This window comes from Monodelphis domestica, chromosome 3 (genome assembly GCF_027887165.1).
Source record: "Monodelphis domestica isolate mMonDom1 chromosome 3, mMonDom1.pri, whole genome shotgun sequence".
NCBI lineage: Eukaryota > Metazoa > Chordata > Mammalia > Didelphimorphia > Didelphidae > Monodelphis > Monodelphis domestica.
In genome coordinates this window covers 265547143-265570572 of record NC_077229.1, presented here as the reverse complement: position 1 = coordinate 265570572, position 23430 = coordinate 265547143, and the positions used below count along the sequence as shown (strand labels likewise).

Below are 23430 nucleotides of genomic sequence, written 5' to 3'. Positions count from 1 at the left end.
CAGGGGGCAACTCCAGCAGAATTGGGAATCCAAGTTATTATGACATTGGAGCTACCAGATTCAAGAGAAGATGTTCCCAGCATGGAAACCCTGAGAAGTCAGTATTTGTGGCTTTTAAATCCAAGGTGGTAAAGAGAATGAGAAGCCCTGACCCCATGGTTTCTTAAAAATTCTTAAAAAATTAATCAGTATTTAGCCAAAATAAGTAATTATCCTGGGATAATAATTAGTGATTAACAGAATTATAGTAATATTAATAGAAATCTAGTAATTATATTTTATAAAGGAAAAAATTCTAACTACATAGTAAATATAGCTAATTCCTCTTTTTACTGTAACTTTATATCATACATATTAGGCATGCCCAGAGATGAGTGGTAGGGGCCTTGGACCTGCTGACTAAGGACCATGACCTGACACATCTGGGAAAGTGATAGTGTGCCTTGAGCATCTCATTAATCTCAGGTCATAAACTAGCATATCACTTAAAAGTCCATCCCAGCAAACCAAGATACAAAATATCTCTTTAAGAAGATAGCATCCAAATCATTGTTAAAATTTATACCTTGCTCCCATTCTTCCTAAATAGACACTATGTCTATTGAGGCCTAGGACATGTGGATGGATATTGGGGTGGAATCTTGAATGATATAATTTTGGGGGTATAAAAAAGGAAGAATAGTGTCATTCAATTGTCTTAGATTATGAAGGAAATCTAATGACCAACTTTGCTGAGAGACACCAGTCTCTCTCAATAAACTTGTTATTGGCTTATAGCTTTGACTCTTTGTTTTATTTTGGATTGGCTGAAAAATATCTGCTACAGTGGGATTTGGAATTGGAAATGGGACTATACTACATAGGAAATGAATTAGGCTAAGAACCTAATTCCATTACCCTCCCTAGAGATCAAGGTTACAATGTAAAGGTAATTATACCCCAACTTTTAAGGAATATGTTTGCATATTCATTATTAAACCTTTGAAGTAAATATTCCTTTGTAAATGTTAAACTCACTGTTACTATTTTAAGAGAATTGAAGTCCAGAGGATGTTCTATTTGGCATTCAAAGTCCTTCATTATTTTCAAAATTCATTCCTACTTTCCTGTAGCTTCCATTAGTGAGAGTAGACCCCATGAAAATCATAGCCATAATTTAGAAGTAGTCAGGAATGTAGCTTCCCATTCTCCCCCAGCATAAGAAATTAATCCAATTCCTCCACAAATACTAAATGTCCTTCCAAGAAATTACTGATGCAGGAATTCTATGAGAAAGTCTGTTAGATGGTTACACATGGACATATTGAATTATCATCTATAGAAAACTCTGTTTAGAAACACTGAGATAATCTATATCCATTGTCTCTTATCATGTAAATCAATACTAGCCATTATCTCTGCAAAAGGTTTACCTAATTCCTTAGTCTACTTCATTTTCTCTATAATAATGTACTCCAAATCAATAAACTTTGTCACTGATCAGCATGAGGACCTTTGTGTCTGTCTATAAGTCTGGCTTTTGATCCTCCTGATGCCAATTCCATTTTTCTTATCTCAATCCTTAACCTGCAAATAACTTGATTGACACCTGATACTTTCTAGTTTTCTTTCTTACACCTAATTCCTCAATAAGTACTCTTCAATCCAGTGACACTGGTCTCTTGACTATTCTACGAACAAGACACTTCACCTCAAAGTTCTAGACATTTTCTCTGACTAATTAATGTCCTCCCTCTGATTTATTTACTGATATCTGTGATTTCCTTTAAATTCCAACTAAAACCTCACCTTTCACAGGAAACTTTCTCTAATCCCTCTTAATTCTAGTGTTTTCCCTCTTTTAATGGTTTCCAATTTATACCAGGATGTGACTTGCTTTGTTTGCATTTTGTCTTCCCCATTATATTGTAACCTCCTTGAGGGAAGGGACTTTCTTTTGTTTCTTTTTCTATTCATAGAGTGTTGAATGGTGCTTATCATGTAATAGGCACTTAAAATGTATATTGCTTGCTTGCTTGAATGAGATAAATAATAAAGAAGTTAAGAAGATGAATAGAATCTTAGATAAGTTAAATATAATAGATATCTGCATAGAATTGAGCAGGAATAGAAAGGAGCAAACCTTCCTCTCAGTGGTACATGATAACTTTATAAAAAATTATGATATATTGGGTCACAAAATCATTATAGTTAAATGTAGAAAAACAGAAATATTAAATATTTCTTTTTTGAATAATAATTCAATAAAATTGTATATATAAAGAACCATGGAAACACAAAATAAAAATTATTTAGTGCCTAACTTAATCTTAAAGAACAAGAGGGTTAAAGAAAAAATCATAGAAATAATAAATAATTAAAGAGAATGATAATAATGAGACAATATACCAAAATCTATGGAATACAGCAAAAGCAGTAGTTAGAGGAAAATTTATATCTCTAAATGATCATATTAATAAAATATGGAAAGAACAGATTGACAAATTGGAAGTGTAATTTTTTTTTTAAAAACCCTTACCTTCCTTCTTGGAGTCAATACTGTGTATTGGCTCCAAGGCAGAAGAGTGGTAAGGGCTAGGCAATGGGGGTCAAGTGACTTGCCCAGGGTCACACAGCTGGGAAGTGTCTGAGGCCAGATTTGAACCTAGGACCTCCTGTCTCTAGGGCTGGTTCTCAATCCACTGAGCTACCCAACTGCCCCCTGGAAGTGTAATTTTAAAAAATCAGAAAAAGAACAAATTAAAAATACCCAATTAAACACCAGGTTAGAAATCCTAAAAAATTACAAGGTGTTTTCAATAAAATCAAATGTAAGAAAAACATTTAATTAATAAGTAAACATATGACTAGGTTTTATGAAAAAAAATAACAAATAGATTAACCAAGATTAGAAAAAAAAAGCAGAAGATTGACTATATGGATCACAATAAGATTTGACAAGTTCTCAAGAGCATTATGTCATCTGACTTTTATCCTGAGAAAATTGTATGCAAGTCAAGGAACCATAGTGAGAACCAAACAGAAGTAATTCATTGGGTTAAAGACAGGAAAAAAGGGTATAACACAGATATAAAATGAAACCTTATTCATTTAATTTTTGTACAGAGTACATCATGTGTAGTGATGATTTAGATACATCAAAAGCAAGAATTAAGGTGATGAGGAGAAATATAAAAAAATCTCAGAAATACAGATGATACCACTGATGGTGGAAAGTGAAGAATAATTAAGAAGTCTATTGATGAGAATGAAAGACAAGAGTGTAGAAACTTGCTTGAAGCTTAACATAAAAAAACTGAGATTTTGGCAACTGGTTCAATCACTTCCTGGCAAATATAGAAGAAGAAATTGAATTGGTGTCAGATTATATATTCTTGATCTCAAAGATCACTAAAGACAGATTACAGTCATGAAATTAAAAGATACTTGCTCCTAGAGGGGAAGCTATGCAAATATGGACAGTATACTAAAATTCAGAGACATCACATTCCAATAAATGTTCATATAATCCAACTGTGATTTTCCCAGTAGCAATGTATAGCTTGGCTGTAATAATTGGACTATAAGGAAAGAGGAACACTTCCAAATCAATGGTTTCAAATTGTGGTGTTGGAGAAGACTTTTCAGAGTCCCTTGGACAGCAAAGAGATCAGATCAGTCAGTCATTAAAGAAATTAATTCATACTATTCTTTGGATGGACAAATACTAAAGCTAAAGTTTAAATACTTTAGTCACCTAATAAGAAGACGTGATTCATTGGGAAAAACTGAGATACTGGGAAAGGTTAGAGGCAAAAGTAGAAATGAATAGAAGAGGATGAAATGGATAGTGTCAAGAAAACAATAAATGTGCATTTGGACAGACTCTGAGAGACAGTGCAAGAAAGAAAGATCTGGTATGCTATGATCCATGGATCACTAATGACTAAATTGGAAGCATGTATTTATTAAGATTTCTCTTGTTTAGCACAAGATAAATTTCTGGGTGATTTAGAGCTGAGAATATTAATTTTAAAAATACCCACCAGAGGCATGTAATCAGTACAGTGGCTAGAATCCTATTCCTGATGAGGAAGGCCTGAATTCAAATCTGGCCTCAGATACTTGCTATGTGAACCTGGTAGAGTAATTTACCCTCTCAATGCTTCAATTTATTCTATTATAAAATCATGATAATGAAAAACAAATTTCTTTCAGGGTTGTTGAGAGGATTAGCTGAAATATTTATAAAGCTCCTGGCACATAGTGCATACTTATTTCCTTTCTATAACTGGTAAGATCAATTTGTTTTTTCATTTTAAATATATTTTTGGAATAGATTAGGTAATCAGTGTGTTAGGTAATTAGTGTGCAGTACTATAAAGTATTATACATCAACATAAATTCAAAATGGATACTTTAAGTCGGAATAAAGAGTGACACCATAACAAATTTTTGAAATATAGAAAATGTTTACCTGTTAGACTTAAGGATAAGAGAAGAATTTATGACCAAATAACATGTAGTAAACATTATGGAAAAATAAATTGATGATTTTTATTACAGTAAATTTAAAATGTTTTTGTACAAACAAAATCAATGCAACTAATATTAGAAAGGAAACAAATAACTTGGAAAAATATAGTATGTGTTTCTGACAAGCCTTATTTCTCAAATAAACAGAGAACTGAATTAAATTTGTAATAATTCAAAGCATTCTCTTGTTAAAAAAATCATGAAAGTATATCAACAGGTAGTTCTCTGAATAAGAAATTAAAACAGTCTATAGTCATATATAAATGTTCTAAATCACTCTAATTGTTTAGAGAAATGTAAATTAAAAGAACTCTGAGATAATGCCTCACATCTATTAGATTGTATAACAAGGCCAAAAAATAAAATTATAAATATTGGAGGGATTGTGGGGAAATTGGGACACTCATACACTGTTGGTGGAACTGTGAACTGATATAAGCATTCTGGAGGGCAAAATGGAACCGTGGTTATAGGGACATAAAATTTTGCATCCCCTTTGAGCCAGAAAAAAACTTATGTATTTGTATCCCAAAGAGATCAGAGACAAAGGGAAAGGATATGCCTATATCAAAACATTTTAGCAGCTTTTTTTAGTGGTAAAGAATTGGAAACCATGGGGTTGTCCATCACTTTGGGAATGGATGAACAAGTTGTAGTATGTGGTTGTAATGGAATACTATGTCTCCATAAGAAATGATGAACAGGATGAGTTCAGAAAAACATGGAAGGGCTTATATTAAATGGTGCAAAGTAAAGTAAGCCATGTTAGGAGAACAATGTATACAGTAATATTATATTGAAATATTTACATAATGATCAATAGTGAAGAACTAAACCATCATACACAATACAAGTTTCTAAGGTAACCACAAAGGACTCATGGTGAAAAATACTGTTCACAGTAAAAGAAGGAACTGTTGGTGTTTGTTTTCAAATCAAAACATGCCCTCTTTTACTTAATTTCCTTCATGAATTTTTGTATTGTATTTGTGTATGTGTCCTATATTATGGCATGGGGGCAATAAGAAAAAAGATATTGCATAAAAGCACTGGTAGAACCTATATGAGCAATTGAATGCCTTAGAAATGGAGAAAAGGGAGGGAGGGAGATTATCTAAATCCTAAAATGTAAGAAAACAATTGTCAAAAATTGTTTCTACATCTAACTGAAAAAAATATTTTGGCCACTTCAGTTTTTCTAATGTACTTTGTTATACATTTTTTCACATTTTAAAATTATTTTACTTTTACATTTACACACATTTTTTACATTTATTCAACTTTTAAAATGTCAAATTCATGACCATTTAATGATTTACAAAGATTGTTGGTCATTGTCATCTGTACTGAAACATTTCTAATAAGTCAGTTATTTGAGTTTCTCATTTATTCCACTATATCTTATTTTCTGATGATTTTGGATTATGAAGAAGTATCTGTTACTATGCTATGAGTGGGGACACTCAAGAACCCTATGTCACCCTCTCTATTTCTTTGGCTACTGCAAGCAGTTATATTACACTGACTCAAGGGATATTCACCAAAACATCGAACGTTCAAGTGCAGAAGTCTGAATAGAAACCCAAATCATATATAGATAATCCATCACAGGCAATGAGAACAGTAGAAAAAATATAGTAAAATGCCAAAAAGGAAGCAAAGAACATTGAATAAATATTGAAAGATGATAGGAAATGAACCAATATTATTGGATAAAAGAGACAATCTTACATACATCCTTATAATTGTGATAAGAAGAAATTTGACAATGACACAAAAGAGTAATGTTTAGAAAAGAAAAAAATTAGAAATAAATTTCAATCAGAATTCTGAACTGTTAATGTGGAGTTAGAAAAAACACAAATAGTAGAGAGTAGGAAAAATGGACACATGATTGTGACTCACTTCAAATAAGTAGAAACTGTGGAAGAGTCTACAATAGATGTGGAATGCAAAAAATTGTGAATTGATGGGAAATATGAAGGAAAAGAAAAAATAAAATAAGAAAGTATTATTTTGCTAGGAATTTTGTTATTGCCTCCAGGTGAGGCACTCCTGGTGTATATACTTCTACTGAGGCAGAACAGCAAGTCTTCTTAGAGAATTGTTAGAAGTTCAAAAATTAGGTATTATTATGGTAATATAGCCAGCATTTAGCAGATACAGAATCTGACCTCAGTTTTTCCTAACATCAGCACTTCACTTCATTCTATTTTGCCATATTGTATTTCATGAGACATTTCAATGATACTTAGAATATAAAAGGTGCTTAATGTTTTCAACTGATTCTTAAAATTGCATTGATTGCTTCAAAATTGATCTAATTTAAAATGTAATGGCCAATGATATTATCAAAAAATTGGGGTAGAGGGCAGGAAGAGTGGAGATAAAATGTATGATCATAAAAGCTATGGTTTTTCTGTAATAATGTTAATGAGCTTGAAATAATAGGCACTCCTTCCAAGTCTGATGTGCGATGTGTTTATAATAATATTATTGAAATAAAATTAATTCCTAAAAATATCTTTGGACAATGAATAACAAGATCCAGATCTAGTACTGTATCTGCCATTTTTATAAATAAATATATGATCTTTATCAATTTATTTAATATTTTTAGTTATAGTACCCTCATATTTATAATTAGGGGCTTGAATGAGATTTTCTTTAAAGTCCTTTCTTGCTAATGACATGAAATAAAGATCTTTTTGATAAAATCTATTGTTAAACAAACTGCTTTTAATTAAGACAATTGTTCTTTTTTTTAATATGTTTTATTTGATCATTTCCAAGCATTATTCGTTAAAGACATAGATCATTTTCTTTTCCTCCCCCCCACCACCCATAGCCGACGCGTAAGTCCACTGGGCATTAGATGTTTTCTTGATTTGAACCCATTGCTTTGTTGATAGTATTTGCATTAGACTGTTCATTTAGAGTCTCTCCTCTGTCATGTCCCCTCAACCTCTGTATTCAGACAGTTGCTTTTTCTCGGTGTTTCCACTCCCATAGTTTATCCTTTGCTTATGAATGGTGTTTTTTTCTCCTGGATCCCTGCAAGTTGTTCAGGGACATTACACCGCCACTAATGGAGAAGTTCATTACTTTCGATTATACCACAGTGTATTAGTCTCTGTGTACAATGTTCTCCTGATTCTGCTCCTCTCGCTCTGCATCACTTCCTGGAGGTTGTTCCAGTCTCCATGGAACTTCTCCACTTTATTATTCCTTTTAGCACAATAGTATTCCATCACCAACATATACCACAGTTTGTTCAGCCATTCCCCAATTGATGGGCATCCCCTCGTTTTCCAGTTTTTGGCCACCACAAAGAGCGCAGCTATGAATATTTTTGTACAAGTCTTTGTGTCCATTATCTCTTTGGGGTACAGACCCAGCAGTGCTATGGCTGGGTCAAAGGGTAGATATTCTTTTGTCGCCCTTTGGGCATAGTTCCAAATTGCCCTCCAGAATGGTTGGATCAGTTCACAGCTCCACCAGCAATGAGTTAATGTCCCTGCTTTGCCACATCCCCTCCAACATTCATTACTTTCCTTTGCTGTTATGTTAGCCAATCTGCTAGGTGTGAGGTGATACCTCAGAGTTGTTTTGATTTGCATCTCTCTGATTATAAGAGATGTAGAACACTTCTTCATGTGCTTGTTAATAGTTTTGATTTCTTTATCTGAGAACTGCCTATCCATTTCCCTTGCCCATTTATCAATTGGAGAATGGCTTGATTTTTTGTACAATTGATTTAGCTCATTATAAATATGAGTAATTAAACCTTTGTCAGAGGTTTCTATGAAGATTTTTTCCCAATTTGTTGTTTCCCTTCTGATTTTAGTTATATTGGTTTTGTTAGTACACAAGCTTTTTAGTTTGATGTAGTCAAAATTATTTATTTTACATTTTGTGATTCTTTCTATATCTTGCTTGGTTTTAAAGCCTTTCCCCTCCCAAAGGTCTGACATGTATACTATTCTGTGTTTACCCAATTTACTTATGGTTTCCTTCTTTATGTTTAAGTCACTCACCCATTTTGAATTTATCTTGGTGTAGGGTGTGAGGTGTTGATCTATTCCTAGTCTCTCCCACACTGTCTTCCAATTTTCCCAGCAGTTTTTATCGAATAGTGGATTTTTGTCCCAAAAGCTGGGATCTTTGGGTTTATCGTATACTGTCTTGCTGAGGTCGCTTTCCCCCAGTCTATTCCACTGATCTTCCTTTCTGTTTCTTAGCCAGTACCAAATTGTTTTGATGACTGCTGCTTTGTAATATAGTTTTAGGTCAGGGACTGCAAGGCCCCCATCATATGTGTTTTTTTTTTCATTATTTCCCTGGATATCCTTGATTTTTTGTTCTTCCAAATGAACTTTGTGATGGTTTTTTCTAAATCAGTGAAGAAGTATTTTGGTAGTTCAATGGGTATGGCACTAAATAGATAAATAAGTTTGGGTAGGATGGTCATTTTTATTATATTGGCTCGTCCTATCCATGAGCAGTTAATGTTTTTCCATTTGTTCAAGTCTAGTTTTAGTTGTGTGGCGAGTGTTTTGTAGTTGTGTTCATATAGTTCCTGTGTTTGTCTTGGGAGGTAGATTCCTAGGTATTTTATTTTGTCTAAGGTGATTTTGAATGGGATTTCTCTTTCTAGTTCTTGCTGCTGAGCTGTGTTGGAGATATATAGAAAAGCTGATGATTTATGTGGGTTTATTTTGTATCCTGCAACTTTGCTAAAGTTGTTGATTATTTCAATTAGCTCTTTGGTTGAATCTCTAGGATTCTTTAAGTAGACCATCATGTCATCCGCAAAGAGTGATAACTTGTTCTCCTCCTTGCCTATTTTGATGCCTTCAATTCCTTTATCTTCTCTAATTGCTACTGCTAGTGTTTCTAGTACAATGTCAAATAGTAGAGGTGATAATGGGCATCCTTGTTTCACTCCTGATCTTATTGGGAATGCATCTAGTTTATCCCCATTGCAAATGATATTAGCTGTTGGTTTTAGATATATACTGTTTATTATTTTTAGGAATGACCCTTCTATTCCTATGCTTTCTAGTGTTTTTAATAGGAATGGGTGTTGTATTTTATCAAAGGCTTTTTCTGCATCTATTGAGATAATCATGTGGTTCTTGCTAGTTTGCTTGTTGATGTGGTCAATTATGTGGATGGTTTTCCTAATGTTGAACCAGCCCTGCATCCCTGGTATGAATCCTACTTGATCATGGTGAATGATCCTTCTGATCACTTGCTGGAGTCTTTTTGCTAGTATCCTATTTAAGATTTTTGCATCTATATTCATTAGGGAGATTGGCCTATAGTTTTCTTTCTCTGTTTTTGACCTGCCTGGTTTTGGAATCAGTACCATGTTTGTGTCATAAAAGGAGTTTGGTAGAACTCCCTCTTTGCTTATTATGTCAAATAGTTTGTATAGTATTGGGATTTACTGTTCTCTAAATGTTTGATAGAATTCACAGGTGAATCCATCAGGCCCTGGGGATTTTTTCTTAGGAAGTTCTTTGATGGCTTGATGGATTTCAATTTCTGATATGGGATTATTTAAGAATTCTATTTCCTCTTCTGTTAGTCTAGGCAGTTTGTATTTTTGTATATATTCATCCATTTCTCCTAAATTGGTGTATTTATTGCCATATAATTGGGCAAAGTAATTTCTAATGATTGCCTTAATTTCCTCCTCATTGGAGGTGCTGTCCCCCTTTTCATCTTTAATGCTGTGAATTTGCTTTTCTTCCTTCCTTTTTTTAATTAGATTGACCAGTACTTTGTCTATTTTGTTTGTTTTTTCAAAGTACCAGCTTCTTGTCTTATTTATTAAATCAATAGTTCTATCACTTTCAATTTTATTAATTTCTCCCTTAATTTTTAGGATTTCTAATTTGGTTTTCTGCTGGGGGGTTTTAATTTGATCACTTTCGAGTTTTTTCAATTGCATTTCCAATTGATTGATCTCTGCTCTCCCTTGTTTGTTAATATAAGCATTCAGGGATATGAATTTACCTCTGATTACCGCTTTGGCTGCATCCCAAAAGGTTTGAAAGGATGTTTCGCCATTGTCATTTTCCTCGATGAAATTATTAATTGTTTCTATGATTTCTTCTTTAACTAAACGGTTTTGGAGTATCATATTGTTTAATTTCCAATTGGTTTTAGATTTGGTTTTCCATGTGCCATTACTAATCATTATTTTTATTGCCTTGTGATCTGAGAAGGCTGCATTCATTATTTCTGCTTTTTTGCATTTGTGTGCTATGTTTCTGTGACCTAATGTATGGTCAATTTTTGTGAATGTGCCATGTGGTGCTGAGAAGAAGGTGTATTCCTTTTTATCCCTATTTATTTTTCTCCATATGTCTATTAATTCTAATTTTTCTAAGATTTCATTCACTTCTTTTACCTCTTTCTTATTTATTTTTTGATTTGATTTATCTAAATTTGATAATGGTTGGTTTAAGTCTCCCACTAGTATGGTTTTATTGTCTATTTCTTCCTTCAATTCTCCTAGTTTCTCCATTAGAAATTTGGGTGCTATATTATTTGGTGCATACATGTTGATTAATGATATTTTCTCATTGTCTACAGTCCCTTTTAACAAAATATAATTACATTCCCTATCCCTTTTGATTAGGTCTATTTTTGCATTGGCTTTATCAGATATCATGATTACCACTCCTGCCTCCTTTCTATCAGTTGAGGCCCAGAAGGTCTTATTCCATCTTTTAATTCTGACCTTTTGGGTGTCAACCTGCCTCATGTGTGTTTCTTGAAGACAACATATAGTAGGGTTTTGGATTCTAATCCATTCTGCTATTTGTCTACGTTTTATGGGTGAGTTCATCCCATTCACGTTCAAAGTTATGATTGTCATTTGTGGACTCCCTGGCATTTTGATTGCCTTCCCTAATTCTAACCTTTTCTTCTTCGGCTCTACCTTTTAATCCAGTGATTTACTTTGAATCAGTCCCCCTTGTCCCCTCCCTTGATGTTTCCCTTTTTAGTCCCTCCCTTTTTCTTCCCTCCCCTCCCCCCTCTCTTTCCCTCCCTTTTTGTTCTCCCTCTCCCCCTCCCCCCCCTTGGTTTTCCCTTCTCCCTACCCTTGTTGTGTAAGATAGAATTCAAGATCCCAATGGATCTGGATGTTTTTCCCTCTCAGAGTTGATTTCCCTGAGATTAAGGTTTAAGTAAAAAAAAAAAAAAACCCTCTCTTCCTCTCCTTCTTATAGGAGTTTTCTTCCCCTCCCCTTCCCATGTGAATCTTTGTGTTAGAACCATTATTCTATTTGGTCTTTCTTTACCCCCTATTTATACATTACATTTTCCCCACATGTTAGTATACATAGATTGATATAAATGTAGTCCTTATAGAAGAGAGTTTGAGTAAAAGAAGAAGATAACATTTTCCCCCTTTCCTTAATATTTACCTTTTCAGGTATTCCTTGCTCTTTGATTTTCGGTATCAAACTTTCCACAGAGCTCTGGTCTTTTCTTTGCAAAGAGTTGGAAGTCTTCTATTTTGTTGAATGCCCATACTTTCCCTTGGAAGTATATAGTCAGTTTTGCTGGGTAGCTGATTCTTGGTTGGAGACCCAGCTCTCTTGCCTTTCTGAAGATCATGTTCCATGCCTTACGATCATTCAGAGTAGAACTTACAAGGTCTTGTGTGACCCTGATTGGCATTCCTTTATATCTAAATTGTCTTTTTTCTGGCTTCCTGTAGGATTTTTTCTTTTGTTTGATAGCTTTGGAATTTGGCAATTACATTCCTGGGAGTTGTCTTTTGGGGGTTTAGTGTAGAAGGTGTTCTGTGAGCTCTGTCAGTGGCTGTATTGCCCCCTTGTTTTAGAATCTCTGGGCAATTTTCTTTGATTATATCTTGTATCACCATGTCCAGTTTGGTGTTTATTTCTGGCTTTTCTGGGAGTCCAATTATTCTTAAATTCTCTCTTCTCCCTCTATTTTCCAGATCTATCACCTTGTCGGTGAGATATTTTATGTTCTCTTCTAATTTCTTGGTGTTTTGGCTTTGCTTTATTAGTTCTTGCTTTAAAGCCTGGTTTTCTTTTACAGTTTGGTCAAACTGGTTTTGTAGATGCGTGAATTTCTTTTGCATTATTTCCCACTTTTCCTCCCAGAGGGCTTCCATCTTTTTGGTCATTTCTGATTCAAATTCTTCATGGATTTGTGGAGAGTTTCTATTTCCTTTGGAAGATTTTGGAGAATTTTCTTGTATATCTTCTTCTATCTGCTCTGTATTTTGTATTTTGGCTCCATAGAATGTGTCCAAAGTCGCCCCTTTCTTCTTATTTTTCTTGGTATTTTGGGGCTTCTGTGCTTCTGTGGAGTTTGCCATCTCTGAATGTGGAGGATTAGCTTTTCTTATCTCTGTCTGGTGTTCAGAGGCTTTAGTCCTGGGCAGATGTTGGTTCTATGAGCTTTCCCTGGGTTAAACTGAATATGCCTCACTGGAACTGGAATGGAAGGGTGGGACCACGAGGCCACACTCTCCCCCCCCCCCCCCCCGCTCGCTTTCCGGAAGTTGCCTTCAGAATCGCTGGCCGTGAGGCTGTTTCGTCGGCCTGCGGGGGGATGGGCTGCAGCTTCCCCAAGCTCGGAGGACAGGGACTTTCACTGAGACTTGGATAGCAGGATCCAGCCTGTGAGGCTGTCTTGCCCGCCCTGAGGGTTGCTGTTGTTTAGACCAGCTCTCTGCAGCGGAAGCCCCAGGCAGTAACTTTCACTGGGACTCGGGTAGAAGGCCCTGAGGGTTGTTGTTCAGAGGACTCTGCTCTCTGAGCCGGGCTGGGCTGCGGCTTCCAGGAGCCTTGGACTCTGCGCTCCTACCCCTGAGGTCCGAGTGATCTCGGGTTCTGACTTTTGAGGGGAGCCGTACCTTTTGAACCGGGTCCAGGTCCAGGAGGAGGGTTCCCAGGGTCTGTGCTGTTGATCGTTTTGAATTTCGACACCTTAGGAGCTTATAGTTTGAGATCGGTCGGGAAGGGTTTTCCGGAGATCTGAACTTTAGCTTTCTCTAAGCCGCCATCTTAACCGGAAGTCCAAGACCATTGTTCTTAAGCCTCAAGTAGATTAGAAAAACAGCATCTGGAAAAATGATAGCATGTTATGAGTTGTGGGCAATAAAATTCACTTAAAGACCTCTTGAAATTTCAATGTAAGTCAATGGTAAAATAATTCCATTCACAGATTTTTTAGGAGTTCTTATTTTGTATAAATAAGGTGTGCTTGTTTAGAACATGTCTCAGAAAAAGACAAGAATAAATGTTACCTAATGCTGCAAGGAAAGCAGCATTTGAGAAAGATTCTTGTTTATCTTCCCTTACAGAGGGGGTTAAATTTAATAACTGGAGCATAAATTTAAAAAGACTAGAAATAGCAATGGACCAGCACTCACACTGCAAGACCCCTTTCCCACTTGGGTAGGAAAAAGCTTGGGTAAAGAAAAAAAAAGAAAATTAATGATGTGCTTGCATATTTGACATTCCCATCTATTTCCTATTAACATATAGTGGTCTATAAGTAAAAATCCTATATAAAAATTGTATGTAATTATTTTATTCATTAATTTGTATGCCAAAATATTTTAAAGTTTCATAATTGTTGTTTGTTTATTCCTTTTTTTTCATTATTCTTCCTCTTTACCCATAATCTTGATCTTTTTCTTTCCATTTATCCTTTAGCTTAACATTGCATCAGGAAAGCATTTTTTCTTTTTTGCTTCAGCTATAGCATAATGAATTCTGTTCCAGCCAGTTATTTAAATTCTCTCTGTGTTTCATTTTTCAAGTGTGTTTATTTAAAAGAATATATTTTAAGATGTTGGTTTCTCATCCACTCTGGTACTTACTCCCATTTTATGGTTGAATTCATCCCGTTCACATTCACAGTTTTTACTAATTGTTCATTTCCCTCTATTTATAAATTATCTATCTCTTCTTTCTCTTTTCACCCTGTCCCTCCTGAAGAGTCTGCTCTCCTTCTGATCACTGCCTCTCATAACCTACCTGCACTTTCATTACCAGTCTACCACCCTTCTTTCATCCCATTCATCTCATACATCCTTATTGGGAAAGCTAGATTTTAAATCTTGGTAATTATATATTCTCCCTTCTAACCAATTCATATGGTGAATTTTAACTGTTGCCAACTGACCTCCTTTATCTTCCCACTATAAAAGCTCTTCCCTGTACGACATTTTTAGGTGAGATAATTTTTCACATTCTTGCTCTCCTTTTTCCTTTCTCTCAGCGCATCCCTCTTTTTTCCCAACTTTTTTTTAATTTTCCTAACTTAATTAGCATACTCGTGTGCTCTCTTCCTATTTAGATTCCTATCTTAATAATGTTAAAATTCTTGGTAGTTATGGATATTGTCTTCCCATATAATAATTTTAAAAGTTTAACTTGATTCAATGCCTTATAATTTCTCTATAACATTTATATTTTATGCATCTTTCAGTATTTTATTTAAAATTTAATTTTTTATTTATCTCTGTTTTTTCAGGAATGCTTGAATATTCTCTATTTTAGAAAGTATCCTTTTCCCCCCTAAAAAGATTATACTGAGGTGATTTTTAGCTGAAACTCAAGCTCTTTTCTTTCCAGAATATCATATTCTAAACTCTCCATTTCTTTAATTTGTAAGTTGCTAAAGATTATATGATCGTGACTGTAGTTCCAAGACATTTGAATGGTTTCTTTCTTGATACTTTAAATATTTTCTCTGAGAGCTCTGGAAATTTACTCTATTATTCTTGGGATATTTCATTTTAGTATCTCTTTAAGGAAGTGATTGATAGATTTCTTCATTTCATTTTCACTCTCTGGTTCTAGGATATGAGGGAAATTTTCCTTGATAATTTCTTGAAATATGATGGCTAGGTTGATCACAGATTTCAGAGAGTTCAAAAATTCTTAAATTCTCTCTAGTTTACTTTCCAGGTAAGCTTTTTTAAAGAGACATTTTTCATTTTCTTTTATTCTTTTGAATTTATGTTTTTTTTTTTGTTTCTTGATATCTTGTGAAGTCATTAGCTTGAACTTACCAAATTCTAATTTTTAAGGAAGGAATTTTTCCAATGAACTTCTCTCTCTCTCTCTCTCTCTCTCTCAATTTGGCCAGTTCTTCATTTTTAAAGTTTTATTTTCCTCAGCATATTTAGTGCCTCTTTTTCCAAGATATAAATTATCGTTTCATAATTTCCTTACATTGCTCTCATTTTTTTTCAGAATTTTCCTCCACTGCTCTTTGATTTCTTAAAATCATTTTTGAGCTCTTCCAGACATTCTTTTTTTTTTCAATTTGTAAAAATTTATTTAGTCAACTTAGAACATTATTACTTGGTTACAATAATCCCTCCCTCCCCTCCACCCACTCTTATTGCAACAAAGCACAATTCCATTGGGTATTACTTGTGTCCTTGATCAGAACCTATTTCCATGTTGTTGTTTACACTAGGATATCCATTTAGAGTCTACATCCCAACCATATCCCTTTGACTCATGTATTAAAACAGTTGTTTTTCTTCGGTGTTTTTATTCCCTCAGTGTTTCCTCTGGATGTGGATAGTGGTTTTTCTCATACGTTCCTCCAAGTTGTTCAGGATCACTGCATTGCCACTAATGGAGAAGTCCATTACATTCGATTGTACCACAGTGTATCAGTCTCTGTGTACAATGTTTGTCTGGTTCTGCTCCTCTCACTCTGCATCAATTCCTGGAGGTTGTTCCAATTCACATGGAGGAATTTACAGACATGCCATTAACAGTTCCATACTATGAACTTGAAAGATACAAAATTGTCTTTACATTGAAAAAACTTTACAATGTTCTGAGTTTTGTTTTGTTTTCCCCAGAAAGACTTGAAAATGTGCAAGCAGGAATTAATGGTTGGGGTGGGGGGAAGGAATTATACAACTTGTGATATAATAGTATCTATTAAACATACATAGCAAGAGGTAAAACTATTCAGAAGATTAAAAGATATTTCACTACAAGGCCAGTGAAACTGGGGGATAGAAAGCCAAAAACTTACATGGCTGTATTTGGTCACAGAGTTAGAAGTGGGTAAGTGTAAGTGATATCTTTAAAAAAATTACAGTACACTTAGTTGAGGAAAAATTCATTGATGAAATGAAATTTATACTTCTGTAATAAAAAATTTAAAATTCAGGTTTTTGCTGACTCTATTTATACACAATATAGATTGAAACTCTTCCTTTGACAGTCTTGGGAGAGTTGGCAAGAAGCATCACCAAAGTCTTTTGGGACCTTCTAGTAATACAAGCAATTTTTTTCCCCTTAACAAAAAAAAAATAAGAAAAGGATTCATTTGTCAAATAAGGCAGATGCTGCCTCTTCTCACAGGCTACCCATTTCAGGGGAAAAAAAAAGGGGATTTTCCTTTAGGCCAAGAAACCATTCTCAAATATTTTAGTTTCTTGCCTCATAGGATCTACTTCTTCTTGATAGTCTCTAACATTGAAAGGGCTTAACAGTCACTCTTCCAGAGTTTAATTGTTTTGTCATTTTCTAACGCAGCTGATGCAATGATGTTTTCCGTAGGGTGACAAGCTGTTGAAATCACAACATCTGTATGGTCTTGTAATTTCTGTACAATCTCTTTTGTCTGAAGGTTCCAAATGTAAACCAGGTTATCTTCTGACCCAGACACAATCCACTTTCCACCAGTTACTGAAAAATTAGCAAAAAATGCAGTATTTCTCATTCTTGTGACCAGTGTATGTCTTCAGGCACTTCCCTTTGCTGTAGTCCCATATCTTAAAAGTGTTGTCCAGAGTTGCAGCAAGAATATATTTACCATTTGGAGAGAATTTCACAAAAGACACAGGAGGATTATCATCATCAATAAGTGTTTTTAAACATTGGGGTGTACGCGCTCAGACGAACCCACTAAGCCCAGCTCTTTCCTTCGGACTGAGGTGGTGACCCATGCTCTTCTTCTTCCGCTGTGCCAAGAGGGCCCAGCTCTGTGCCGAGGCTGCAGCCAGTCTCACCTCTAGCACGAGGATGCCAAAGAAGGGGAAAGGCTAGAGTAAGGAGCCAGCGAAATTACTTCCTCCCATTGGACCTGTGGCAGTTGATCCAAGTGGTTCCATCACAATAGCCATTCATGCCAAACCTGGCTCCAAATAAAATGGTATAACAGATGTGACAACTAAAAATGTAAGTGTAGCCATTGCTGCACCTCCATCAGAAGGCGAAGCTAATACAGAACTATGTCGATATCTTTCCAAGGTCCTGGAACTTAGGAAGAGTGATGTTATCTTAGATAAGGGTGGTAAATCTCGTGAAAAAGTGGTTAAGATCTTAGCATCCACAACTCCAGAAGAGATTTTGGAGAAATTGAAAAGGCAAGCAGAAGCTCCCTAAAATAAGCCCAAAAAGCCATATATGAACATTATGTTTCATGGAACCTTTTAATACTAAAGAAGTAAATTCATAAAGAGAAAAATCTAGATAATACTTGAAAGATAGTGCTTTGAAGAAAAACAGGCCTCTGGAAATACTCTCCATGGAATGTTGGAAAAGTCAAAGTATCGTAGCTGATAAACGCAAAGTATGCTGTGCCCAAACTTCACTTACTGCTGGTAATATCCAATTCAAAACATTATGGTCCAGATTGTAAAATTCCAGACAGGTATGATACTACTATTGGTCTACCCTAAGTTTATCTACTTAAATTTTGTGGAACTAAACACTGAAAGAGTTGACAGTGGACTTCTAGTGCCAAGATGGTGGAGGAAGAAAACTACATTCCTCAGCCCTCCCAAATTCCCCTCCAAAAGGCACTAAAGAAAAGCCTCATAAAAATTTTTGGAGGAGAAAATCCGCTTACCAGACCAGCACAGCCATAAGACCAGGTGAGAGGTTGAGAGCAGGCAGCTGCAAAGACAGATCACTCCCTAAGGCCAGCCAGCAACTGAGCTTCCCCCTCCTGGACTAATCAAAACTGAAGCTCCATCTCTCATGACTGGCCAACAGTGAAGCTCCACCCCTGAGCTGTCCATCAATGAGTTTCTGCCTCAATAAAAACTCAGTGAGGACTTCCATGACTGCAAAGCAGCAGTGAGGCTTCCTACCATGCAAAGCCAACAGCTAGAGTAAAGGGCATGGTGCAAATCAGAAGTAAAGCTCCATGCCCAGTGTATGAAATGTGGAACAATACTCTCTCCAGTTCACAAATAGTTCAACATTAGTTTTTTAAAAATCACAAAATAAAATGATAAAAAAAGAGTCTGACTGGATAGTTACTATGGTGACCAGGAAGTTCAAGATACGTAGAAGAGGACAACACTGACAAAATAGCTGCATGTGGAGCTTCAAAGGAAAATACAAATTGATCTCAGGCCCAAAAAGATCTAATGGAAGAGTCAAAAAGAACCTTAAAAATCAAAAAGGCTGACAGGGACTCTAGAGATTACCTATTTTATCTATGCCATCTTGCAGATGTGCAAATAGACTCAGAAAGCCTAAAAGACCTGCCTATGTTCACATAGATTATAAGCATCACTGAGACAGAGCTCAAATCTCTTTACCCTAAAAGCAATGAATGTTTTCCATATGCCATCCTATTACCTTGCACACTGTTATTTAAAAGTGTTAAGAGAGATAAATGTAAAGAAGCAGCTTGGCATAGTGAGTGGAGTCCTGGACTTGAAGTCAAGACAGTTACTACTCTGAGTTCCAAGAAAGGCTTTTAGGCTGTATATTTTAGATGGATTGAGATCAGGTGGACAAAATCACAGGCCCCTTTTTCTGTAAAGAAAACATGATGGATTTGTTGAATTGATAACATTTAAAATGTACTTTTAGGAAGACCTGGATCTTTTTTTCCATACCTACCCTTAAGTGAATCTTATAAATCAAGTTTTTTTTTCTTCCCTCCAATATTACTCAGACATTTGCTTCAGTCGAAATCAATTTTAGTTGTCGTAAGGAGAATGTGTTCCAAGTTATTTATATGATGCACAGACACCTTCTTCTGCAATTCCTAAAGTAGTTTATAGTAGTCTTAAGTCATTAATTAGGAAGCATCAACAATGATTTGGTGTGTATAAGGAATGTTACTGTTTTATTGAGGAAACTAATGCATAATATGTTCTTTATAGAAGAATATTTCATGTAGCAGTAAATTTCATCTTTTGAAGATTTAAAAATTTTATTTTTCGTTTTTTTTTTCCTTCTGGTTAATAGTATAGTTTTAATAATTTACATGTTGAAAGCCATACTGGTAGAATCATTAGGAGGTTATCTGCATTTTGGAAGGTATTTTTCTCCATTTCTATCACTAAAACCAACAGATATTTTAATAACCTAACTAGTAATAGTATCTCCCATTAACATTATTTAGGATCAGTCTGCAATTAATAACTGAACTGGTATTGAAACCAGGTTTTCTAACTCTCAACCCCACTATTGAGCAGCTCAGTAGTGTAGTGAATAGAGTACCAGACCTGGAGTCAGGAAGACTTGAATTGAAATTCAGCCTTAAACATTTGCCAGCTGTGTGACCCTGGGCAAGTAACTTAGCCCTGTTTGCCTCAGTTTTCTCATCTGTAAAATGATCTGGGGAACGAAATGGCAAACCATTCCAATAACTTTGCCCCCAAAACCCCAATATTAGTGTTATTGAATACAGTATAGCATTCTCCTGGATCTGCTCACTTTGCATCAGTTCATATAAGTCTTCCCAGGATTTTCTGAAATCATCCCCTTCATTTCTTATAGCACAATAGTATTTCATCACAGTTATATACCACAGCTTGTTTAGCTCTTCCCCAAGTGATTGGCATCTTCTCAGTTTCTGATTCTTTGCCCCATGAAAAGAGCTGCCATAAATATTTTTGTACATATAGATCCTTTTCTTTTTCCTTTAATCTCTTTGGGATACAGAACCTAGCAGTGGTATTTCTGGGTCAAGGGATATGTACAATTTTATAACTTTTTGAGCATAGAGGATCTATGTCCAATTATAGACAAGGAAACTGAGGTACAAAAAGTTCAAGCAATTCAAGATCACCAATTTACCCTCTCACTGACTGCCCAAATGAAACTGTGGTCTGATAGCCACATGGAAGCTTATGTTGAAACAAGTCTGTGGGACATCATCTGGAAATTGAACCAGAGGGATAAGAATTATGCCAATGGATCATCGATGCCAGTGGACCTCATTCTGTACTATAGAAAGTAGTATCCCACACTTAAACAATACATACAAATTAGAATTTAAAACATTTGGGGAGGTAGGGTGAGGCAGTTACTCATATTACAAAAGGATTCACCTTATGATTCTTTTAAACATCTATATCCTCTACTGCATTTAAAGTAATTTTTAACAAATCTCTTACCCTCTATCTTAGAATCAATACTAAGTATCAATTCCAAGGCAGAAAGAGGTACAGGCTAGGCAATTTGGATTAAGGGACTTGCCTAAGGATACCCAACTAGGAAGTACCTGAGGTCACATTTGAACCCAGGACCTCTCCAGGCCTGGCTCTATCCACTGAAACATCTAACTGCTCCTTGTATTTAAAAGAATTTTTAAAATTTAGTTTATACCAACTCTTCAAGGATACATATGTTGTAAGTAAGGTGCATCTATATTTGGGAAAAATAAAACAGCTTTGTATCAGGGATGTATTGACTTAACATTCACTTTTTTATTCTGAGTTCCAAATGCTCATCCTCCCTCTCACCTGTTTCTCATAAAAGACTTATTTCTAAAAATCCCAATTCTTCAGGATTAAGTCTTTTCAATTCTGCATATAAAAATCCTTATCCCCCAGGTGAAAGTAATTTTCAAATACATTCAGATTCCACATACTTTGTGTATCAGAGAGATAGCTGATGCAAGCCATGATTATGTAAGTTTTGATCTATATCCTAATACTTTATCTTAGTGGTTCTCAACCTTTCTAATGCTGTGACCCTGCAATACAGTTCCTCATATTGCAGTGACCCCAAACCAAAAAATTATTTTGGTGGCTACTTCAAAACTGTAATTTTGCTACAGTTATGATTCAAAATGTAAATACCTGATATGCATTATGTATTCTCATTGCTACAAATTGAGAGGTTGAGAACAGCTGGTTTATCTGAAATTTGTCACCTACCAACAAAGAATAAAATAAATTCATCTTAAATTGCTAAAAAAATAAATAAATAAATAAACATTGGCCTGATGCTCTATCCCAAATTTGACAGAGACCATCATAACTACTTGACACTATCAAGGATCCATCACGATTAAAATGAACAGCTGAAACTGGATCAGAATGAGAAGGTAAAATCTTGAGGCACTTTCCTGTTTTCACATCCCATATCCTTACACTTTCATCAAAAGAGCCTGAAATGATGAGGTTGGATTGGGGATTAAAGTTGCAACAAAAGACATAATTACTGCGACCCTTCAGCGTTTTCAGACACTTCCCAGAGCTAACATCCCATATCTTAAGCGTTTTATCATCAGAAGCAGACACAAGAAGATTGGAGTCTGAAGACCAAGCAACATCTGAGATTCCCAGTTTGTGCCCAGATACTGTTTTCTCAAATTTTCCATCATATGCTCCCCAAATTTTAATGAGCTTATCTGCAGAAGAACTTGCTAACCATTCTCTATTTGGACTAAATTTTACTGAAGATACAGATTTAGTGTGTCCTGCTAGTGTGAACTTTAATGTGTAGTTTGGCTTTACAGGTGCAGGCTTGCTCTGATTGGTTGATGAAGAAGGTGTAGACTGTGTTTTTGTGGCTTCTGCCTCTGGTTTCTTTTCTTCTGTTGCCATGGTTCTGAAATTAGTAAATTAATCTGGAGGTGCTTAAGGATGAAAAGATGATCAACCAGAATGCTCACCTCCACTGGGGGCGAAGCTTCCTCAGCCGCCGCCGCTCATGAGGAGCGCAGCATGGCTGGGCCCAGGAGAGGACAAATGACCAAGCGCCAGCCGGGACAAAGTGCTGGGTCAATTTCAAAGCATGTAAGAGTTGAGTATTTCCTATCTCCAACCTCTTTACCTTTCCAGTGCACTGATGTTCTCCCCCCTCCCGCCATGAGCTGCTTTAGGTTATATAAATTTACCCCCATTTTTTCTTTTCCCATTATTATCCTCTTTTTTAGCTCTAGTTGTATATATACACATATATATACACACTTATGTATATATACACATGTATATGTATTTATGCATGCATATATCTATATGCCTATTTATGTCTTATCCTTTCATCCTATACTGTTTGTCACTGTTCCCTCTAAGAGTAATTCTTCTAGCTGCCCAGGCAATAACAACAGTTTTTAAGAGTTACCAATGACCTCTTTTCTTATAGGGATATATAACATTTTAACTTATTGAGTCTCTTTAAAAAAAGTGGGTATTTTTGCTTGCTTGTTTTTTTTTCTTTTCTTTTTTCCCTCTTTTTTAAATTACTTTTTGATAACTCTCTTGAGTTCTGTGATTGGGCATTGAATTTTCTGTTCAGGTCTGGTCTTTTCTTTACAGATTCTTGGAATTCTTCTATTTTGTTGAATGACCATAATTTCCCCTGTAAGAATATAGTCAGTTTTGCTGAGTAGTTGATTCTTGGCTGTAGACCTTGTTCCCTTGCTTTTCAGGAATATCATATTCCATGCCTTTCAGTCATTCTGTGTGGATGCAGCCAGATCCTGCGTTATCATCACTGTGGTTCCATGGTATCTGAATGACTTCTTCTTGGCAGCTTGTAATATCTTTTCTTTGGTCTGATAATTCTTGAATTTGGTTATAACATTCCTGGGCATTGTCAGTTCGGGATTAAGTGCAGGAGGTGGTCTGTGGATTCTTTCAATCTTCACTTTTCCCTCTTGTTCTAGAATATC

The 23430-nt window shown here is 35.4% G+C and overlaps 1 pseudogene; it reads right to left on the bottom strand.

Annotated features, from left to right (window-relative positions):
- Positions 1-17004: 17004 nt before the first annotated feature.
- LOC100015160 (WD repeat-containing protein 5-like) lies at positions 17005-22419 on the bottom strand (annotated as a pseudogene).
- Between the last annotated feature and the right edge of the window lie 1011 nt (positions 22420-23430).